The 23,130-nt window shown below is 41.4% G+C and overlaps 1 protein-coding gene across 5 annotated transcripts in view; it reads left to right on the top strand.

The window, feature by feature from the left end:
• The window catches only part of pcgf2 (polycomb group ring finger 2), a 73,812-nt gene that overhangs the window by 9,071 nt on the left and 41,611 nt on the right, over positions 1-23,130 (top strand). Inside the window, exon 1 of one of the 5 annotated variants that reach the window (XM_008113186.3) lies at positions 19,226-19,248. The exons of the other annotated variants lie outside the window; for them this stretch is intronic. The gene's annotated coding sequence lies outside the window, so the exon portion shown is untranslated. Of the gene's footprint in view, positions 1-19,225; positions 19,249-23,130 lie in introns of those variants that run through there. 5 annotated transcript variants of the gene reach the window in all.

Below are 23,130 nucleotides of genomic sequence, written 5' to 3' on the forward strand. Positions count from 1 at the left end.
TTTTGTTATATAGTGTTATCAGGAGGAGGAAAGAAATCTCACTACTTTGATTGCTTGATCCTGATTAAGTTCCTTCTATTCTTCCTTCCTAACTTGGGAAGTCAACTTGGACTTACAGTGACTCTCTGAATAAGAGGCCTCCAAGTCACCTTGTCATCAGTAGGTCTTGCAAACTCAGGGCCATTGCTTCCTTAGTAGTCCATCCAGCTAGAATGATCTCTTTCTCATTTTCCCTACTGCCTTCTACTTTTCTAAGAACCACTGTTCTCATGATATGTTCAAAATCTTACTTTAATCATCTTGGCTTCTAGGAAAGTTCTGGCTTGATTTGCTCTATGATTTATTGGTCTTTTTTGGCTGTCTTGGATACCCAAAGAGCTCTTCTCCAGCACCACATTTCAAATGAGTTAATTTTCTTCACATCAGCTTCCTTCCCTGTCCAACTTTCACAGCAATGCATAGAAAGAGGAAATATAACAATAGAGTCAATCCTGAATTTGATCTTTAATGATGTATCTTTCCATATGAGGATTTTGTCTAGTTTCTTCATACTTTCCCAAGTCTTCTGATTTCTTGACCACAGGCTGCATTTTAATTACTATGACAAGTTGTAAAAAATATGTCACTATCTCAGTGTCTTCATCTTCTGCTGTATAGTTATGTAAATAACCCGTGATCATTACTTTTCTTAACAGTACACTCTAAACCTGCCTTTGTACTTTGTACAGTAGTCATTACAAGTCATTAGTTGACATATTTTATTTGTTGCTTGAGGCTATTGTTGGTATTCCATCTGTTCTTGATTATTTATCTCTCCCAGGTGCTCTGAACATAGCTTTCTACTTCACTTTCTAAAACTGAGTTCATTTTCAAGTGATTCTTCTTTGAATGAATTTGTCATTTTTTCATTTCTTTTATATAGCTCTTCAACGTATTGTTTGATTGTGTTTTTATGTCTTTTTCGAGGAGTGTGTGCTCTTGCTAGTCATATAGTATCCTCACTCTTGGTTTAAATTTCCCTTTGGGCTCTTGGATCTTGTGGAAAAGGTCTTTTGTTCTACCTTTTTGTATGGTCTTGTGTTTCACTGCACTGATTATTACACTAGTTTTCTTTGTCCTTGAGCACAAGCTGTTAATGTTGTGTTCAGCGTCTGATCCTGTTTCTAGTTTAACATTTCATGGCAATAAACCCCAACTGGTTTTAAATGAGAGTTATAATGGGAAGTCTTTTAGAATCAGGGGACAGGACATATCTGCAAACTGGGTGAAAGTTGAGAGACCTCCCTGGATATTTCAAACAATGTTTTAAAACCAAAACAAGCTTTAAAGTGTTTGGTATAAAAGGAAACTTAGCGCCATTTCATTACTCTCGTGGATCCCAGAACAGGGAGAAGGACTTGAGGTACCCTAAGTGTGATATATGTCCCCTTTTCCTTGCTGTATTAATTTTACGCATTAAACAATTTTATAATTTTTCAGTTATTTTGTCACTGTCTTCATGGTAATGATTGCTTTAGCTGGTGGTATTATATTTGTCCCTGCATTTTGTATTTTTATACTTGTAAATATGCAAAGTTTATAAAAACTTTATGATCTGATCTGTCCAATGTGGTGCAGAGGAACAGATCTTAATCCTCCCTTAACATCTATGGAGGCATAGAGTACTTTGTGTTTTTCTCCTCCTTCAGAACCTTGTTCTTGCTTCTTTTGTCAGAGAGGAATGTGTGCTAGGAACCTTTGGGTTTCCTCCTTTTTTTGTGGGAACTTCAACTCTCTGAAGCTGCAGTCAACATGACAAATGACAAAAGATTATGGGAGTTGTAGTCCAACACTTTTGGGGCAACCAAAGGTTGTCACTCTTGCTTAATCAAAGTATCTTTTGAGGGCCTAGTCTTTTTTGAGCTCTCTCCCTCTCTATGCATTCCTGGAGCTTGTAATATAAGGGGTCTTCAACAAAACATTTTCAAATTGCCATTGCGTTGTTAACCATCCTAAGATTCCTCTCTCAAAAAAGTAATAGGTAAATAATAGGAAATAAATAGCAATGGTCTTATCAAAATCAATAGCGAGAAACTATATTTAGGATGGGAAGCTGCAAAGTGGTGTTTTGAAAATTGAGACAATGTCCATCCTTCACATTCCAATGTTGTGCCTTGTTGTTATGCGCCTTCAAGCATGTCCATGGCATTTTCTTAGCAAAATTTATTTTGCCGTTGAGTCTCTCCAAGCACAAGAGAGTGTCTTGCCCAAGGTCATCCACTGGATGTCTGTGATTAAACAGGGTTCGACAGGCCAATACTCTTATCACTCCATGAAGAGTGCATGTTTGAGCACGTGGAGAAGATTTTTCCTTCAGTTTTAAGCAACAACTGTACAATAAACTGCTAAGGAAAGTGGCAGAGCTACAGTAAAGTTTGAACACTCTGTTTTAGGGAAAAATAAATCTTTCTTTGTTTCAGTTTATGCACGTTAGCCTTATTTTTTCAGCTCCTTATCTGTTTCTTCTAAATGATTTATCTTTTTAATATTTACTTTATAACATTTTCAAAAAAAAAAAAAGACCTAAGCAAGACAGGAAGTCTTAAAAGGGCACAATCAGGAGATTTCTCAATTGAGTTCTATAGGGTTTCATGCCACGTAATTCCAGGTATAGGACCCCAGCCACACTAACTTAATAGAATAATTGAGTTGGAAGAGACCACATGAGCCATCTAATTCAACCCCCTGCCATGCAGGAAAAGCACAAAGTACCCTGACAGATGGCCATCCAGCCTCTGTTTAATGAGAAGATGTATGTATACTGGGGTTGTTAAATGAAACCAAATATCCCTTGTCCTGGGAGCCCCTGATGGCGCAGCAGATTAAACTGCTGAGCTGCTGAACTTGCTGACCAAAAGGTTGGTTGTTCGAATTTGGGGAGCGGGGGTGAGCTCCCACTGTTAGCTCCAGCGTCTGCTAACCTATTTATTTATTTATATGCCGCCTTTCTCACCCCGAAGGGGACTCAGGGCGGATCACATTACACATATAAGGCAAACATTCAATGCCTTAACATAGAACAAAGACAAGACAAACGCGGGGCTCTGTGCTGGCCTCGAACTCATGACCTCTTGGTCAGAGTGATTTGTTGCAGCTGGCTGCAGCTGGTTGCTCAACAGCCTGCACCACAGCCTGGCCCCTAGTAGTTCAAAATCATGCAAATGTGAGTAGATCAATAGGTACTGCTCCAGTGGAAGATAACGACACTCCATGTAGTCATGCCGGCCACATGACCTTGGAGGTGTCTACGGACAACGCTGGCTCTTCGACTTAGAAATGGAGATGAGCACCAACCCTCGGACATGACTAGACTTAATGTCAGGGGAAAACCTTTACCTTTATGTATCCTTTGCCCTAAATAAAACCAGCAACACAAAATAATCACACATACACAATATTGGGCCAAAGCCACACTGTAATGATTGGGATTTTTTAAGCAAAAGAGATGTTAAGATCCATGTTTGCAAGCAGTATCCTAAAGGGTGATGCGGAGATACATTTAAAGGCTATCTTGGAGATGGATTTCCAGAGTGTCTGAAGAACCAGGCCTCATTATTAAGCACAAGCTTTATGACTTTGTTGTGTAGGATTGAGGCCATTATGCAGAAAAACCACCACCAGACATGTGCAGGTGATGGGGGAAATGCACTATTTAAAAATGAGAGTCATGATTTGGGAGGTTTTGGCAGCACATCTGTGCAAATATTTTTCTTGGTTTCTAAGCATACTGGGCAAGGAAAAGGGAATCAAATCCTTTCAGTGACCTGAGAGTAAAAAGCAGCAGGGGGGGAGGAGGGAGTAGGGAGGATCTCCCCTACTTTGGCTTGTTGCTTTACGGGTCATTGATGTGTCTCCAGCCAAAGGCTGTTTGATCTCCCCGGTTCAGGGCTAGAAGGTCGATGCTGGCGGAGGCACATCTGTAAACTATCTACAATTGGAAGGCTGAGGAAATGGGGAATGGGGAGGGGGTCCCCCTTTATTTTATAATTTGTGCACCACGGGAGAAGTAGGAAACCCTATCCTTTTAGTTGGGTGTATGCCAAAAAGCTACAGCTTGAGAAAGCTCTTTGTTGGACTCTCAGAACACAAAATAATTTCCATGCCAGCTGGGGACAGTAGTCTGGAAAAGTAACTTTCTCAAACACTGGCAGACCTGTCTGCCCTATTCTGTGGAGTAGTCTATACTACTATTCTATTCTATTCTATTCTATGGAACTGTCCACCTATTTATCATTTTGTCCACTCTCTTTCCTGTCTCTTCCATGTGTTTTCTTTCAAACATTCTATGGGTGTATCTACACCAGGGATTTCCAGACTATGTGTCGTGACATGTTAGTGTGTTAGTTGTAGTGTGTAGGTACCAGTATGACACGCAAATGTAACAGGAAACTTCTGAGTCTATGTGAAATAAGCAAGAAATTATATATTGAAAAATATATCAATGAAAGGTTTTCATGCGATATATTTCACCATAAAGTAAGTAAGTAAGTAAGTAACTTTATTTTTCTATCCTGTCACCATCTCCCGTCTGGGACTCGGGGCGGCTAACACGGGACAAAAGCCCGAAAATACAAACAGGTAAAACAGTTAAAACATGTTATGATAAAATACAGTAAAATCGACAGTTATACAAACAGTTACCTTAAGCAAACAATGCACTAGACCATCAAAACTCAATTAACAATTAAAATCAAATTAAAATAAAATAGAATAATGGATCAACCAGGTTGGTGGAGGGGATAGCATGGAGGGGCCACTCCAAGTGCTTTGGGGTCAAGGACAAAGTAAAAATGTTTCGACACCGATGGAGTGGTAGACTGTCCAAATTATTATGGAAAGAGGGACCTGTGCGAAGGAAGGAGTATTAATCTAACTTTTGGTATTGGGGACTGATTTATTCAAAAGTGCAGCTAAAAAGCCAGGTTTTTAGCTGATTTTTAAATTCCGTTATTACAATTTATGTGTGGCCCCTTCCACACAGCTGCATAAAATCCACACTGGACTGGATTATATGATAATGTGTACTCAATAATCCAATACAAAGCAGACATTGTGGATTATCTGTCTTGATATTCTGGGTTATATGGCTGTATGGAAGGTCCCGACATGCCCATATCTCTTATTAGAGGTTGGTCTTACCTACGTAAAATTGAAATGCTATGTTGTGAAATGATGTATATTTAACCAACATGAAAGATTAGGAAAGTTGTATTGGGTAGAATTAATGCAGTTTGACATAACTTAAATTGTCATGGCTCACAGCTATGGAATCATGAGAATTGTAGTTTTACAAAGCCTTAAGCCAGTGGTTCTCAACTTGTGGGTTCCCAGATGTTTTGGCCTTCAACTCCTAGAAATCCTAACAGCTGGTAAACTGGGATTTCTGGGAGTTGTAGGCCAAAATACCTGGGGACCCACAGGTTGAGAACCACTGCCTTAAGCCTTCTCTGCCAAAGAGTGCTGGTGCTTCTTCAAACTACAAGAATTCCAAAGCATTGAGCTATGTCAGTCTGCCTTAACTCTACACAGTAGATGTATCCAAAATGAGAAGGAGATAAGAGCCTTTCTAGTTTACAACCCAATCCAATGTCTTTTGGGGAGTCAAGTCCTTAAATGTGTGTTTCCTTTGTGAAATAATAAACTCCCCCTCCCCACTAATAATGAAGGGCATGTCTGCCCACTTCCATTTTCCCCACTACTGTTACTGCTGCAATGGTATTATTCCTTTTCCTTCCCTTACATATTGTAGATCAGACTTCCAAACCAGATCCTTTGGGGTCAGGAGACATTGTACAAGTCTGGTTACAATAAGACTGGTGAGGCACTAAAGCTTTGTACTTTCACAAAAGTCTGGAACAAATGGAATAGTAGCAAAACATTAGAGGCCCTTCCACATAGCCGTATAACCCAGAATAACAAGACAGGTAATCCACAATATCTGCTTTGAACTGGGTTATCTGAGTCCACACTGTTATATAACCTGGTTCAATATGGATTTTATACAGCTGTGTGGAAGGGGCCCCAGACAGATTCTATACCCCAGGATCTGATCCCAGGTTTTCTGTTTATCCCAGATTATCTACCAGTGCGGACTCATATAATCCAGTTTAAAGCAGAAAACCCAAGATCAGATTTTGGGATATAGGGCCTTTCTGGAAGAACCCAATGAGAGCCACTGTATCTCAGTACTGTAGTTGGACAAAAATGATGTGCATGGAGCAGACAGAGATTTACTCGCTGTTTGCTTCCTTGAGCTTCTTGAAGGAAATATGGGTTATACCTTTAATAAATCTGGCGACTCAGAAGTAAGTTCCCTTGCTCCCAAGAAAGTGAATACTGTGTAGGATTACAGACTAAAAAGAAGGCATGCTCAAAGGAATTATAGGGAAATAGGGGAAGGAGATCATATTGTTGGCCATGACTTGTTTGCAGTATTGTAAAATATATTGATATGTGTTTACGAAGGCTCTCACGGCCAGAATCACTGGGTTGCTGTGAGTTTTCTGGGCCGTATGGTCATGTTCCAGAGAAGGCTAAAGACCATGCAACAGTACATCTCCCATGATTCCATCGCATTAAGCCATGACAGCTAAACTGGTGTCAAACTGCATTAATTCTATAGTATAGATGCACCCTGGAAGGACACCATACTTTTGCTGTGGACATGATGTGGCTTGGAGCAGCAGTTTGCAAGACGCGGACAATAGGAATGGCCCAAATATTTCTGTAAATGAAAAATACTACTAAATTGAAAAGCGTTAAAAATAAGGAGTTTGCGAGATGGACGTTCTGTGTGGGAGTTGGTGCAGCAGAGTTGAAAGACTTTTCTCCCAAACCTCTACCATCTGCTAATTAAATACAATTCAAAGGCTTAATTTCTTTTCCAGGTTGAAATCTATTAAAAGCGCTGTCAGTAGATTAAAGATTTTCGGATGACTCTTCATCTGGCTTTCAGTTAATTAATTTTAATAAAGAAGCATATTACCAAAAGCTTGATGGGTGCCTTCTTGAAGAACTCTCAGTGCAGAACAATGGTATAGGAAATCAGATGTGAATCAAATTTCTATTTCCATGGAAATAGCCTAGCTACAGGATGGAGACCAAAGAAGGCATTGATTCTCCCCAAATTTCTGTTCTGTCCAATGAAATTATGTCTGGCTCTACATTGTCATATAATCCAGTTTTTGAATCCAGATTGTCTGCTGAAATATATAAGTCTACATTGTCATATAATCCAGTTCAAAGCAGATGATCAGGAGTCAGAAACTGGATTATATGGCAGTGTAGTGTAGGAACCCTCTACATGATAGTTGTTTTCATATGGATGATATGGGATAATACACCTGTATGCATTGTGCTGCCAATTATTTGAAACAAAATAGTGTGTTTCGTGTGAATAGTAAGGTTGAAAATGCACAAACAAAATGTTGTTGTTGATCTTGTGTGCCTTCAAGTCATTTCCAATTTATGACAACAATAAGGTGAGATTACCATGAGGTTTTCTTAGCAGAATTTGTTCATAGTGGGTTTGTTCTGGCCTTTATCTGAAGCTGAGAGAGTGTGACTTCCCCAAGGTCACCCATTGGGTTTCCATGGCACAATGGAAATCTGAACCCTGGTTTCCCAGGCCCCATCTGCACTGTTATTGGTCCCATCTACATTGACCATATAATCCAGTTCAAACTGCAGTATATGGCAGTGTACACAAGGCCACAGTGTCCTAGTTCAGCACTCAAACCACTGCACCACATTATCTCTCTAAAACAAATTTAAACAAATAAATAAATAAATAACTTTATTTATACCCTGCCACTATCTCCCCGAAGGGACTCGGGGCGGCTCAGAGAAGTATGACCACTGCAAAACACAAATAAACAATACAAAAACATAAAAGCTATAACAACATCAATTTACGACTGCAAACATGCATAAAATGACGCATAATAAAAAAATTAAATTCCTAAAATGCAGCGATGCCTGCAGATAAAACTGACAACCTCAAAATTAGCAATCCAAGTGCCATCTAACTGTTAAAACTACTCAATGTCAAAGGCCTGTCTAAAAAGCCAAATTTTTAGATTAGACCGAAAAGCTTGGATGGTAGCGGCTAATCTAATTTCTCTAGGGAGGGCATTCCAGAGCATGTGCGCCACTACCGAGAAGACCTTCTCTATCGTCCCCACCAACTGTACTTGAGACGATGGTGGGAATGAGAGACGGGCCTCCCCGGCAGATCTCAGGGCCTGTGCTGGTTCATAGAAGGCGATGCGGTCTTGAAGACAGAGGGGATCCGAAGCGTAGGGTTTTATAGGAATAACCTACACTTTGAATTGGGCCTGGAAACTTGTCAGAAGCCAGTGGAGCCGCTTTAATAGGCACTAACTGATGTTTCTGAGCCATCTTCAAAGGCAGCCCCACGTAGAGTGCATTGCAGTAGTCCATTCTGGATGTAACAAAGGCATGGACCACAGTGGCCAAGTCAGGCTTTTCGAGGTATGCTAACAGCTGGCGTACTAGTTTTAACTGTGCGAAGGCCCTCCCAGCCACTGCCGACACAGTTTCAAGCATCAGTGATGAATCCAGGAGGACCCCCAGACTGCGGACCTGTGTCCTTAGTAAAGGTAAAGACTTCCCCCTGACATTGAGTAGTGTCTGACTCTGAGGGTTGGTGCTCATCTCCATTTCTAAGCCGAAGAGCCAGTGTTGACCGTAGACACTTCCAAGGTCATGTGGCTGGCATGACTGCATGGAGCGCCATTACCTTCCCACTGGAGCAGTACCTATTGATCTACTCACATTTGCATGTTTTCAAATTGCTAGGTTGGCAGAAGCTGGGGCTAACAGCAGGAGCTCACCCCACTCAGTTTTGAACCTCTAATCCAGGGGTCCCCAAACTAAGGCCCGGGGGCCGGATGCGGCCCTCCAAGGTCATTGACCTGGCCCCCGCCCTCAGTTTTAGACTTAGGCTCGCCCAAAGTCCAAAATGACTTGAAGACACAACAACAACAATCCTACTTAGCTTGCCTATCTCATTGGCCAGAAGCAGGCCCACACTTCCCATTGAAATGCTGATTTTACATAGTATGTTGGTTAAAATTGTTTTTATTTTTAAATATTGTATTGTTCTTTAATTTACTAATACTGTGCAATCCGAATAATATAATATACTAGCTGTGCCCGGCCACACGTTGCTGTGGTGTTGTCCTAAGTGGGTTTTTGTTTGTGGAGGCAAGTATGAATGTTGTAATTAGTCACCTTGATTAGCACTGAATAGGCTTGCAGCTTCAAAGCGTGGTTGTTTCCTCCCTGGGGGAATCCTTTGTTGGGAGGTGTTCGCTGGCTCTGGTTGTTTCCTGTCTGGAGTACCCTTATTTTCAGAGTGTTGTTTTTTATTTACTGTCCAGATTGTAGACTTTTTAAAATGGGGACTGCCAGGTTTTGTTCATTTTGATGGTTTTCAGGAACCCAATAATAATAATCACATATATTCCGCGCGCATGCGTATATTGCCTGTTGTGGGTTTTGGCCTTTTTTTGGTGTTGTGATTGTGTTTTTTGTGTGATTGTGTTGTATCTTACTGGAGGCAGGGATGATGGATTGTGTTGCCAATTTTAGAGTTTGGGCGGTGTTGGGTTTTGTTGTTTTGTGAGTCGCCGTGATGCCAATAGCCTTTTATAGATATAGATTGTGTATACATATAATATTGATAATAATCTTATAATATAATACAATATAATATAATATTTATTTATTACAGTATTTCTACCCCTCCCTTCTCACCCAATAGGGGACTCAGGGTGGCTAATAATAATAATACAATATAATAATATTGTGTAATATAATAATATTAATTGCATATTATATATTAAATGTAATATTACTAATAATATTACAGTACAGTGGTATAGTACAATATAGTAATATATAATGCTAATATTGTGCTATGCTAATAATATAATATATTGTAAGTACATACAACTTGTAAGCCGCTCTTAGTCCCCTTCGGGGTGAGAGAGGGTGGGGTATCAATGTAGTAAATAAATAAATGAATAAATAAATAATTGTTGTTGGGGGTTTTCTTGCACTACAAATAAGACACATGCGGTGTGCATAGGAATTTGTTTGTATTTTTTTTTCAAATGATAATTCGGCCCCTCAACAGTCTGAGGGGCCATGAACCGGCCCTCCACTTAAAAAGTTTGGGGACCCCTGCTCTAATCTTTCGATCAGCAAGTTCAGCAGCTCAGTGATTTAACCCGCTGTGCCACTGGGGGCAGTGTAACCCAGTCGAGCACAGGTTGCCACCCTATGGCCCAATCGGCCTCACAACTGACCAGAAGGACCTCCTTCTTGTCTGGATTAAGCCTCAGTTTGTTGGCCTTCACCCAGTCCATCACGGCTGACAGGCATCAATCCAGGATCTGGGAGCTTCTTTGGATTTAGGTGGAAAAACGTACTGCTATGGCTCACAGCTATGGAATCCTGGGAGCTGTAGTTTGCTGAGGCACCATACTCTTTGACAGAGAAAGCTAAAGACCTTGTAAAACTACATCTCCTATGATTCTACAGAATTGCACCGTGGTAGTTAAACTGGTGTCAAACTGAATCAATTCTACAATGTCAATGCACCTTTAGAATGATACATAGAGTTGTGCTGTATAAGTAATAACTATTACCTTTTTTGGAAATCTGTTGTGTTTTATATACCATGAATGAGATCTTGAGTTTAGCATAAGGGTTTTATTAAAACCAGCCTGCACTAGCAGGTTGATTTGTTAGTTGGCTTGACTCCAGCGTGTAATTTCTTTTCTTTTTCTAGTAAGGATTAGAGGAGAGTACTCAAACCATATGCTTGATGCTCACAGCCCTGGCTTCTAAGGGCTCTGTCTACACTGCCATATAATGCCATTTGAAACTGCATGTATATGATCAGCTGAGGCCCCTTCCATACAGCTGTATAAAATCCACATTGAACTGGATTATACAGCAGTGTGGACTTAGATAACCCAGTTCAAAGCAGATATTGTGGGTTATCTGCCTTAATATTCTGGGTTGTATGGCTGTGTGGAAGGGCCATATGTTGAAACGGTTGAGACTCAAGATATTCGCTTTTTTCATGTCAGGAGTGACTTGAAAAACTGCAAGTCGCTTCTGGTGTGAGAGAATTGGTTGTCTGCAAGTACATTGCCCAGGGGACGCCCGGATGTTTTGATGTTTTTACCATCCTTGTGGGAGGCTTCTCTTATGTTCCCCCATGGAGCTGGAGCTGATAGAGGGAGCTCATCTGCACTCCCCAGGTTGGATTCGAACTGGCAACCTTCAGGTCAGCAACCCAACCTTCAAGTCAGTAAGTCCTCTCGGTTTAGCCCACTGCACCATCGGGGGGGCTCCTGAGATATTCGCTGAAAGACTATAGCAAAATGTGCTGCAGGATGTCCCACAAAAACAAAATTTTGGCAGTTGAATAAATTTTTTCCATGTTTTCATGATGGAAACAATTAGGAAATAACATGTATAACCCAGTCATAAAAATTATGTTACGTAGTGTTATTAAATTTCCTTTGTTTGTAGTCTTGTGTATATTTCTTCTTACAACATAATCATTACATTCTAAAATCCCTAGTTCCTTAAAACTCCAAAAACCAAGTTGTTTTTAAATTGACAGCAACAATCTGCCCTTCTGAATGTCTTTGGGTGCATCTCCACTATAGTTTGATATCACTCAACTCCTATGGCTCAATGCTGTTGAATCCTAGGATTTGTAGTTTGTTGAGGCACCTGCACTCTTTAGTAGAGAAAGCTTATCAAGAAATTAAAGTGGCATCAGATTGCATTAATACTACAGTGGAGATGCAGCCAATTGTCTGCTTCCTTGGACCACGTTTGCAGGCGGGGGAAATGTGGAATGGAAATGGGTGGATTTAATAAAGAGCAGGAGATACTTTTTTTTGGCTATAAATCAGTGGGACATTCCTCATAAAATCAGATCTAAAATCTGGAGATCAAGGAAGGAAGGACGCTGCTGAGGCACAAAAAGGTAAAAAAAGGCAATCCATCCGGCTGAGCTGATTTCCCTTTTGGAGGGGCGGTTGGCATCTTGCCAGCTGGAGCAGGTCCGTAGCCATGGAAACTGGTTCTCCCGCCTTCCGCCAATCAGGAGCGAGAACGTCACTCAAGCAACTGAGAGACAGAGAGATGCCTTTTCAATGAGAGGCTGAAATGCTTCCTTTCTGAAGAAGCTCTAAGCCAGAGCTTTCTGTGCTTTTCATGTTGGTGACACACTTTTAACACATGCTTCATTTCGCGACACAGTAATCCAGTTTTACTAGCAAGCCGGAGGTTCAACCAACCTTTTATAAGACATACAGACACATACATAAACTATAATCACAAAATATTGGGGGACATAACCTATCTCATGAAAACCTTACATTTATATTGTTTACAATATATGATCTACTGCCTGTTACCACATCGACACAGAAGTGTTGCACTTTAGCCTTGAAACACCTTTTCACCCAGCACCACACCAGAGCTCGGTAGTACTAAGCAGTTTATTAAGAAAAGCATGTACAAAGGGAAACAGGGCATTTTCCAAAAGAGCAGGAGAAAAGGAACTATAAAATAACAGTAGTCTGGATTCGACCAACCTAGGCAATTACAGACCAATCTCTAACCTCCCATTTTTGGGCAAGGTCTTGGAGCAGGTGGTTGCCTCGCAGCTACAGGGATTCTTGGAGGATGCGGATTTTCTGGACCAATCACAGTCTGGCTTCAGGCCTGGGTTCAGTACCGAGACGGCTTTGGTCGCCTTCGTGGATGACCTCCACAGGGAACTGGACAGGGGGAGTGTGACCCTGCTGGTTCTCTTGGACATCTCAGCGGCTTTCGATACCATCGACCATGGTATCCTTCTGGGACGGCTCTCTGGGATGGGCCTTGGGGGTACTGCACTCCAGTGGCTCCAGTCCTTCCTGGAGGGGCGTTCCCAGATGGTGAAGCTGGGGGACATCTGCTCGGACCCCTGGCCTTTGACCTGTGGGGTCCCGCAAGGTTCTATTTTGTCCCCCATGCTTTTTAACATCTACATGAAACCGCTGGGAGAGGTCATCCGGAGTTTTGGAGTGAGGTGCCATCTCTACGCGGATGACACCCAACTTTACTACTCTTTTCCACCTAAATCCAAGGAAGCCCCTCGGATTCTGGACCAGTGCCTGGCCACTGTGTTGGCCTGGATGAGGGTGAACAAGCTGAGACTTAATCCTGACAAGACAGAGGTCCTCCAGGTCAGTCGTATGTCTGATCGGGGTATTGGGTGGCAACCTGTGCTTGACGGGGTTGCACTCCCCCTGAAGGCGCAGGTCCACAGCTTGGGGGTCCTCCTGGATTCGGGGCTGACGCTTGAGGCCCAGGTGTCGGCCGTGGCCGGGAGGGCCTTTGCACAATTAAAACTTGTGCGCCAGCTGCGACCATACCTCGAGAAGTCTGATCTGACTACGGTGGTCCACGCCTTAGTTACCTCTAGACTGGATTATTGCAATGCGCTCTACGTGGGGCTGCCTTTGAAGACGGCCCGGAAATTGCAATTAGTTCAGCGCTCGGCAGCCAGGCTTCTAACAGGAGCAAACTACAGGGCGCATTCTACGCCTCTGTTTAAGGAGCTCCATTGGCTGCCGTTTGTTTTTCGGGCCCAATTCAAGGTGCAGGTTATCACCTACAAAGCCCTAAACGGTTTGGGACCCACCTACCTTAGAGACCGCATCTCCGCCTATGAACCTGCACGATCTCTTCGCTCTTCGGGGGAGGCCCTCCTCTCACTCCCACCACCTTCGCAGTTGCGGCTGGTGGGGACGAGAGAGAGGGCCTTCTCCGCTGTGGCCCCCCGCCTCTGGAACTCACTCCCGAGGGAGATTAGACAGGCCCCCACCCTCCTTGCCTTTCGAAAAAGCCTTAAAACCTGGCTTTTCCAGAGGGCCTTCGACGACTAATTTTTGGGGGTTGATTTGTCTGCCCATTTAATTTAATTAGTGTTCTGCCATGATTATTGATACCTTGCTGAGTACTTCTGCCACGAAGCTACAGAAGCCCTCTATTTCGGCCTAGAACTGTTTTATCTCCTTGTTTTTAACATGTGATGTATGTATTGATTGTATGACTGCTTTTCATGTTTGATTTTACAATGTGTAATTTGTCACTGTTTTTTTATTGTTGTGAGCCGCCCCGAGTCCCCTCGGGGAGATGGGGCGGGATATAAGAATAAATTTATTATTATTATTATTATTATTATTATTATTATTATTATTATTATTATTATATACAAAAGAACAATAGTTCAAAAATGGTGAGGTACATGAAATCAAGGAAGTCAAGATCATAGGCATAAATCCATCAGGATGAAAGCAGGAACTTTTTCCAAGGCAAAACTCTTTCAGGAACATAGGCATACACAGGAAAGCTGAATCATGGAGTTGAGAGCTGAGACAGGAACCTGAACCTTTTGGCAACATCGTCTGATCTGAGAGACATCCAGTAAACATCACTTAATTTAAGCCCAAGACCGACCAAGAAGCCATGAGATCATGCCTCACACACCTGGATTTCAAAGACTTCTCATGGAGTCTTTCTGAACACCTAATTAAGTTATCCTTCACTCCCTCCCTGTGGGAAAACTCACCATCCGCTGAAGGTCAATTCCCAAGAGAAATTGACTTTACCCCTGTTGCTAAGGAATGAACATTGAAATCCAAAACATCATCTGTCTCATCTTCAACTGCTTGCACTTCTCTCTGATCTAAGGCCTGCAATTCACCCTGATCACACACAGACTCCTCAGTTAGAAACCCATCATCCCCCTCGTCCTCAGAAATCCCCAGCCCCTTGCAGAGCCCCAACAAGAGGCTTCTTGTTATGTTCATGCAACACACTGACACCGCAGCCAACACACTATTGTGTTGCAACATAACAGTTTGGAAAGCTCTGCTCTAAGCAATAAATGTTTTTGGCTGGATCTACGCTTTGGCTGTCATGTAATCCAATTTCAAACAGATCATCTGGATTCAGGAATTGGGTTGTATGGCAGTGGAGATGGGACCTGAGTTACAAGAATAAATAAGGTATTCCTGTTATAAATTCATGCTCTTTTATTTCACAATTAGGCACTCCCCTTGCTTTGGGATGGGTTAGACTTTTTAGGGTTTTTACATTTTTTGTTTCCAATTTTTATAAAAAAAACTAGAGTGAGATGAAAAGTTGAACAACAACTTTATTCTTATATGCAAAGATACAGAATGGGGGACGCCTGGCTCGACAGCAGTACCTGTGAAAAAGATCTTGGAGTCCTCGTGGACAACAAGTTAAAGATTAGCCAACAATGTGATGTGGCAGCAAAAATGCCAATGGGATTTTGGCCTGCATAAATAGAAGTATGGTGTCTAGATGCAGGGAAGTCATGCTACGCCTTTATTCTGCCTTGGTCAGACCACACCTGGAATCACAGTGTCCAGTTTTGGGCACAGCAGTTGAAGGGAGATGTTGGCAAGCTGGAAAGCGTCCAGAGGAGGGCGACTAAAATGGTCAAGGGTCTGGAGAACAAGCCCTATGAAGAGTGGCTTAAAGAGCTGGGTATGTTCAGCCTGCAGAAAAGAAAACTGAGAGTAGACGTGATAGCCATGTATAAATATGTGAGGGGTAGTCATAGGGAGGAGGGAGCAAGCTTGTTTTCTGCTGTCCTGCAGACTAGGATGCGGAACAATGGCTTCAAACTACAGGAAAGGAGATCCCACCTGAACATTAGGAAGAACTTCCTCACTGTGGGAGCTGTTCGGCAGTGGAACTCTCTGTCCCGGACTGTGGTGGAGGCTCCTTCTTTGGAGGCTTTTAAGCAGAGGCTGGATGGCCATCTGTTGGGGGTGCTTTGAATGCGATTTCCTGCTTCTTGTCAGGGGATTGGACTGAATGTCCAGTGAGGTCTCTTCCAACTCTATGATTCTATATCCTGCCACCATCTCCCCGAAGGGACTCGGAGCAGCTTATATGGGAACCAAGCCCAGCATAAACAAGAATTACAAAGTTACATAATTAAAAACATATAACAAACAATATAATTAAAACAATAAAAACTGGAAAGGTAAAAACATTATAAAAATACATCAGTTGAAATGCATATTTGATGTTTACATTTTATTTGTATTGATGTTTTAATCTTTGTCCTTTGCCATCAAATCGGCTGTGACTTACGATGATTTCTGTGAATGAAAGACCTGCAAAAAATCTGTCATTAATAGCCCTGTCTTGCGAAGGTATGGTGGGAGCATTCGTCATGGAATCAGTTGTATATAATGTGGTCCTTTTTGTTGCTACTGCCTTCCATGTCTGCCAGCATTTATGTCTTTTCTGATGAATGGCCTCAGTTTAGTCATCTTGGCTCCCAGGAGAATTCAGACTCGGTTTGTTCTTGGACCCATTCATTTGTCTTTTTGGCAGTCCATGAACTCTCCTTCAGCACCACATTTCAAATGAGTTGATTCAGGAAGAAGCTCACTGCCATAGAATCCAGTTTTTTTAATCCAGATGATCTGTTTTGCACTGGATTATATAGCAGTGTAGATGCATAATCCAGTTCAAAGCAGATCACCTGGATTCAAAAACTGGCTTATATGGCAGTGTAGACCCAGCCTCAACCTGCTCCTTATTTCCAAAGGGGAAGAGAATACAAAATGTGCTTATGGGTAGGAAGAACAGCATCTCGGCTGATTCAGATCAAAAGGTTGCTCCTTGATATTTCCTTTTAAAGAGGAAAGACTTCCCAAAAATGGTTCAAGATGACATGTGTCTGTTGTGAAATGAAGCAAGATCTTACCACCCTGCTTTCTTCTGCCGAAGGTGTGCAGGTTTTCCACTTTAAAAACTCTGGAGTTATTGGGGCTGGGTAATATATTTATTTTGGCAAAACTGGGCTCCTTGACAGAATGGGAGGAAAACGTCTCGTCCAAAGATTTTCTGTCAAAACAAATAAGCCCAGATAATTGTTCTCTGCTCCAGTAGGGATGGTTATCCTTGAGTCAGGTTTCCTATCTGGTAAGTGAGCCTTGGGGATCATTCCCCCTCCGGTAAATTGAGAATGAGCTCCATGTTTAGTATTGTTTAACAGGAGAAGTTTGCTGTCTCTCAGTAAAAAACAAACAATCTGTGTCTCCTTATTTTTTTCCCCAGCAACACAGTAATGGGGCACCCCTGTGCCCCCTTTTGGTGTGGTAACTTATTGTGTGTGTGTGTGTTTTTTGTATGTAGGGTTGTGTAATAGAGGTTTGCCTTATTTTATGTTTAATTCATACTTCGTATCAAATTCGTTAAATTCGTGCATACCAATTGATATTAAAAACATGCGGGAAAGGTGTGTGTATGTGGGGGGGATTTAAGAATTGAAACACTCACCAATCATTTTTGTTAAGATTCTGTAACATTTGGATGCCTCCCAAGGTCAGTTTAATTTTCAGTATAAGAATTAATCAACTTTGGTAAAGCCAAGAGAACATAAAGTGTTTAAAATAAATAGTTTAAAAAAACAATCCTTTTTCTTTGGCCCGATCACCATAAGCAAAGGCACTGGGATTGGGACTAGCAAAGTTAATGGATGGGAATCTGAGAACACAGCATTCTTAAAATGTAGTTTGGGGAGGCAAGGCCCCCCTGTGGTAGAGAATGCAAATTGCCCTGCCCTAAACTACATTTCCCAGAGTGCATTGCTCAGCACCTGAAGGCCCCAATGAGGGCTGCAGCTGCGAGCCTTTTAGTCAGTTTAATAATAATAAATAAAATTGTTGAATCTGCAAAGAGGGCTAAAGTAAGTAACTAACAGTATAAATCTGTCTTAAGTTGAAGTTCTATGGTTAATTGTGTGTCATATAGATGCATTATTAGGCAGACATTCAAGGGGATTGCAGGTGTGGCTTTTTTAAGGGGGATAAATGTTTTAAGAAAACCCCCCAAAATCAGTAGATGTTTGAATCTTTCTGAAACTTCTGGGGATTGATGCCCTGGTTATCTTGTGTATTGTATATAAAATTAAGTAGATAGCTCTTGTAGTTTTTTTAAAAAATGTTGTTTATAAAAACTTTGGAAATTCCCCAAAGTTCCGTGGATAAGTGAAACGTTCTGAAATTTGGAGGCCTAACAGTGGTAAATGAGTTCTACCATTGTAGCAAATTTCACTCCAATAGCTATGATGCTTCAGGAGCCCCTGAAGTTTCCCCTATTATAGTAATTATGCACAATTACTGTAACGGAATAGTAACGAAATTTCGTTAGTCTCCTTATAGTAACAAATTTTTCATTAAGTATAGTTCGAAAACATGCAAATGTGAGTAGATCAATAGGTACTGCTCCAGGCGGGAAGGTAACAGCGCTCCATGCTGTCATGCTGGCCACATGACCTTGGAGGTGTCTATGGACAACGCCAGCTCTACGGCTTAGAAATAGAGATGAGCACCAACCCCCAGAGTTGGACACAACTATACTTAATGTCAGGGGGAAACCTTTACCTTTTTATACTTTGGAAACACTTTAGAAACAGTTTTTTTAAAGACCTTTGAACCATTTTTTAATAGATCACACGTCCCTAATGGTTATCCTTGAGTGAAGTTTCCTACCTGATAAGTGTGCCTTGGGAATTATTATTCCCCCAGTAAATTGAGAACAAGCTCCACCTGTATTATAGTTTAACTGGAGAGGTTTGCTGTCTATCAGTAAAAAAAAAACTAAGCAATTTGTGTCGCATTTTTTTCCAGCACTACAGTAATAGGGCACCCCTCTGCCTCTTTTTAACGTAGGAGCTTATTGTGTTTTTTTGTTTTTGTTTATAGGGTTGTATAAGACATCCCCATCATAATGATGCAATCCCCCAAACAATGGGACTTGCATCCCATTGTTTTGGGACAATGCGATTGCCTCAAACAATTGCAATTGCCAATTGTAATTGCCAAGGTGGCACTTCTTTTATATTCCATTCACTTTCTCCATTGCCCCCACCCCTGCAATTTCCCTTTTTCCCACCTCCACCTTGGCGAGTAGCAATAATAATATGGCTTCTTGCCAAGTATAGGAGTTACTATGGCAACAGGAAAGCTGCCTGAATGAGCCAGAAAAGGGTTTGTGAGGCTGCAAATGTCCCCTGTTGTATATATCCAAGCAAGGAGAGACAGAAAGAGAAAGGTACGGAGGAGGGAAATGCAATTTCTGGTGCAAAATTGTGCATGCCCCCATCCATTTGCATCCATTCCACAACCAAGCATATTGAATGCAGGGAGGGAGATGTTTGGGGGGAGGAAAGGGATGCATACCTTTTTCCTACTCGCCCATAGAGACAGCCAAAACCCTGCTACGTGTCTTAATGAGCCATAACTTCCTTTTTTATCTTTGTTTTATATTGAGAGAACAGGCTTTCAGAGTTGTCTCCTGCTTTTTAAAACAACAGCTCAAATCGAGGGAATTGCAAAGGCAGCAGAAGCTATTGCTTGCCTTCTCTGCACTTGTGTCAAATTGGTGCCAAATGGATTTTCCTTTAATAAAGTAAGGGATTGCCCATTGATTTGTCATATTCATGCACCTGGATGTTACAGAAAGGTTATGGGGTCGGGGAGATCTTATCCTCAGACTTTCAGTCTTGAATATGTTGCTGTGGCTGCTGTTTTGTTGTACCAAATGATTGCTTGAAGCTGGTGGTGATCCATCAGCTAGGAGTATGTGGCTGGGGGATCTGAATGCAACCCACAGCCCAGAGATATGCTCATGGTCTCCTCTTGTAACACTGCAAAAGCTGCCAGAGAAAGCTGGCACCTTTTTGTCCTGGCAGATGCAGAGGTAGGCTTCAGGGGGAAAAATGTGTGTTGAAAATATGGGGAGATGTGTATGGGTAAATCTTTGCATATTAAGCAGCATTTTCTGTGGCACCGGGCTTCTGTGCTGTGCATGGCTGGTTGACCCTCTATCCCACCTATGATGATCAGGAAATTAAATTATGCAAAGTAGACAAGCATATGTAAATCTGTATTGTAATTACATGTCACAGCTAATTCAGCGTTTCTCCGTCCGGAATTTGATACACATTTCAGTGCACCGTATGCACAGACCTTGGTGAGTTGCTCTAGATGTATTTGCATATGTATGTGTATATATTTTCAGTGCAGGCAGGGCATTTGATCTTTCAAAATAACCACTATTGTGACTCTGGACCATATCACATTAGGAAATGCTCACTTTCGGAGACTGTTTGAGAATGATTTAGAACATGTCCCATCACATGGCGTTTGCCCCATTTCGGTTAGTATTCCATTGGAATCCGTCTGCAAACGTTGCAGAAACGGATTATTTGCAGGCGGAATTGTAATAGTGTTCTTTTGAAATACTATGGATTCTTCTATTGCGGAAGCCCTGTTTTTGTATGTGATAGGAAAATTTGTATGCATCCCATCAGCAACGATATGACTTGTCATCTGTGAGCAGAGTCTCATAACCACTGACTTTTCATGCTGGAAGCGGCTGCCATTTCTGTTTTGGACGTTGAAGGGGAAATATCTCCAGGATTGCTGAAATCGCCAATTACAGTTTTACCTTATTGTTTAAAAAAAATTATTTTTACTGAAATCTGCGCAAGTTCTTCCCTCTGTTGCATTTATATGTGTAACAGAATATTAATATTAAAAAGAACTTTAATTAGTAGTAGTTTGGGATTTCGAGGCTATATGACTACGCAATCTTAGAAAAAAAAACGTTAAAAGGTCATAGAGTGAGGTAGGGGATGTTTTGAACGGATTGGGAAGAACCAGCCTTCCACGGTGTGTTGAGGCAAAGCACAGTTTTTTTCAAATCATAAGAATCATAATAATGGGGAAAGTCTCAAGACAGTATGCATCCAGTCCCAAAAAAATTTGGATGCATACTGATATAAACAGATTGTATCTCAATGTGATTAGGTCCTCTGATCTCCCACATAGCCCGAGGAGGAGCAGAAAGGCGTATCTACTTGCAGATATACTTTGGTTGCTGGTTTCCACTGACAATTTGTTCCTGGGCATAATCCATGTGGGTACATATGTGTTACTCGTGACGCCTCCACCTGTCCCTGTTTTCTTTCTTTCAGAAAACCCCATCTCTGTGTTGCCTTTTAGGGAGATGCTGGGTCTTTTGCAGTCAAATCTTTGAGAAATCAGAAGGGGAACTACCGTATATGCTAATGTATAAGACAACCTCATGTATAAGTCGAGGGCAGGGTTGGAGGGCAAAATTCTGGATTTGGATACAACTAGGCATAGTGTAAGTATCAGAGCTGATAAATGCACAAATAAGGATGCAAAACACTAGTATAGTAGAGTCTCACTTATCCAAGACTCGCTTATACAAGGTTCTGGATTATCCAATGCATTTTTGTAATCAATGTTTTCAATATATCGTGATATTTTGGTGCTAAATTCGTAAATACAGTAATTACAACATAACATTACTGCGTATTGAACTACTTTTTCTGTCAAATTTGTTGTATAACATGATGTTTTGATGCTTAATTTGTAAAATCATAACCTAATTTGATGTTTAATAGGCTTTTCCTTAATCCCTCCTGTAAAGAAGTGTGTGTTTTATTTTGATTTATGGATGACATGTTTATTTGATTTTGTTTAAACGTCAGGTTTGGCTAAGTTTAAAATGGTATGTATTGGAGTTGATAATACAAGAAGGTAACCATCTTAGCATTCTGAGGCAGTTGCCATAGCAACGGGGGCGGAGCGCTGTTTGAAGGAAAAAGGAGGGAATGTTTTAAAACCCAGTCAGTCAGTGAGAGTCTCTAATGGTGAAATTACAGTGAGGACTGATTCTCAAGTGGAGGATCAGGGTGGCTCAATTCTAAAATAAGGTGACTTATTTTAGGCAGTCTGTGATTGTTAGTCACAGGAGATAGACTGGTTCCAGGATTGAGGGAAACCAGGAAAGCAGACCTCTAGTAGAGCCAGACTAAGCAAGTTGGGTGACTTGTTTAGGGCTAGTTGTGGAGGCTGTGAAGTAAGGGAAGTGATCCCAGTAGATCTAAGTGATCAGTTTCTAGTTAGTTTTGGAGAAAGAAGTATTTTGAAAGTTGTAACACCTCACATCTATTTGTAACCGTTAATCTAAGCGCCTTTAAGAAGTTATAGAAACCACTAAGCTCTGTACACGAAATAAACTTGTTTTGTTCTTTTAAACCATCTAAGTCTCTGTCACAATCATATTCTAAGTTAAGCAACCTCACCATCTGAAGTAAATGAAGAAAGCATAAAAAGATTAAGTGCCATCTGCCTGACATCTCCTCCATTTGGTGGCAGCGAAGATAATTAAATATATAATAATATAATTAACATCATCGTCAAGACATCTTTATAATTGGTGGTAACTGTGTGGTGGGAAATAAAAGATTCCATTGCTGTCACCTCACACACCTGTACAAATTGGTGGCAGCGGTGGGATCAAAAGGATTCCATCCCTGTCACAGTCCTTTACACCTCCTTATTATCCAAGATATTTGCTTATCCAAGTTTCTGCCGGCCAGTTTAGCTTGGATAAGTGAGACTCTACTGTATGTGGTTTCCCCTCTTAAATACGAATGAGCCAGTGTGGCTCTCTGGGCTTGTTGTTATTGTTGCTACAACTCCAACCAGCCATAACCAACACTTATTAGTGGGAAGCCATTGTCCAGAATTGTCAAGGCTGCAGTATCCGGCCTTGAAGATGTAGGCAATTATTTGTGTTCTCTCAGGTGTCTCTGGACTACATGTTTCATTGGCCTTTGCCATCACAACTAAAGGTGAGGAATTTTGCAAGTTGCAGCCCAGCAGCATTTAAAGTCACACCCACTGCAGACCTGCCTCTCCACATAGTTAGCATTGTCGAATGGGTTTGCGATGCAGCTATTTTAGAGTTCAGCTTCTGCCAAGTGATCTGATGTGGTGGATCAGGAATTATGAATCCCCTTAGGGAGATGGGGCAGAAAATAAATAAAGTTGCCTTTAACATTATTAATTATTATTATTATACTTCCCAGTGTACCATACTTTTTTCCCCTTATTA

Source organism: Anolis carolinensis, chromosome 6 (assembly GCF_035594765.1).
Source record: "Anolis carolinensis isolate JA03-04 chromosome 6, rAnoCar3.1.pri, whole genome shotgun sequence".
In the NCBI taxonomy this organism is placed as follows: Eukaryota; Metazoa; Chordata; class Lepidosauria; order Squamata; family Dactyloidae; genus Anolis; species Anolis carolinensis.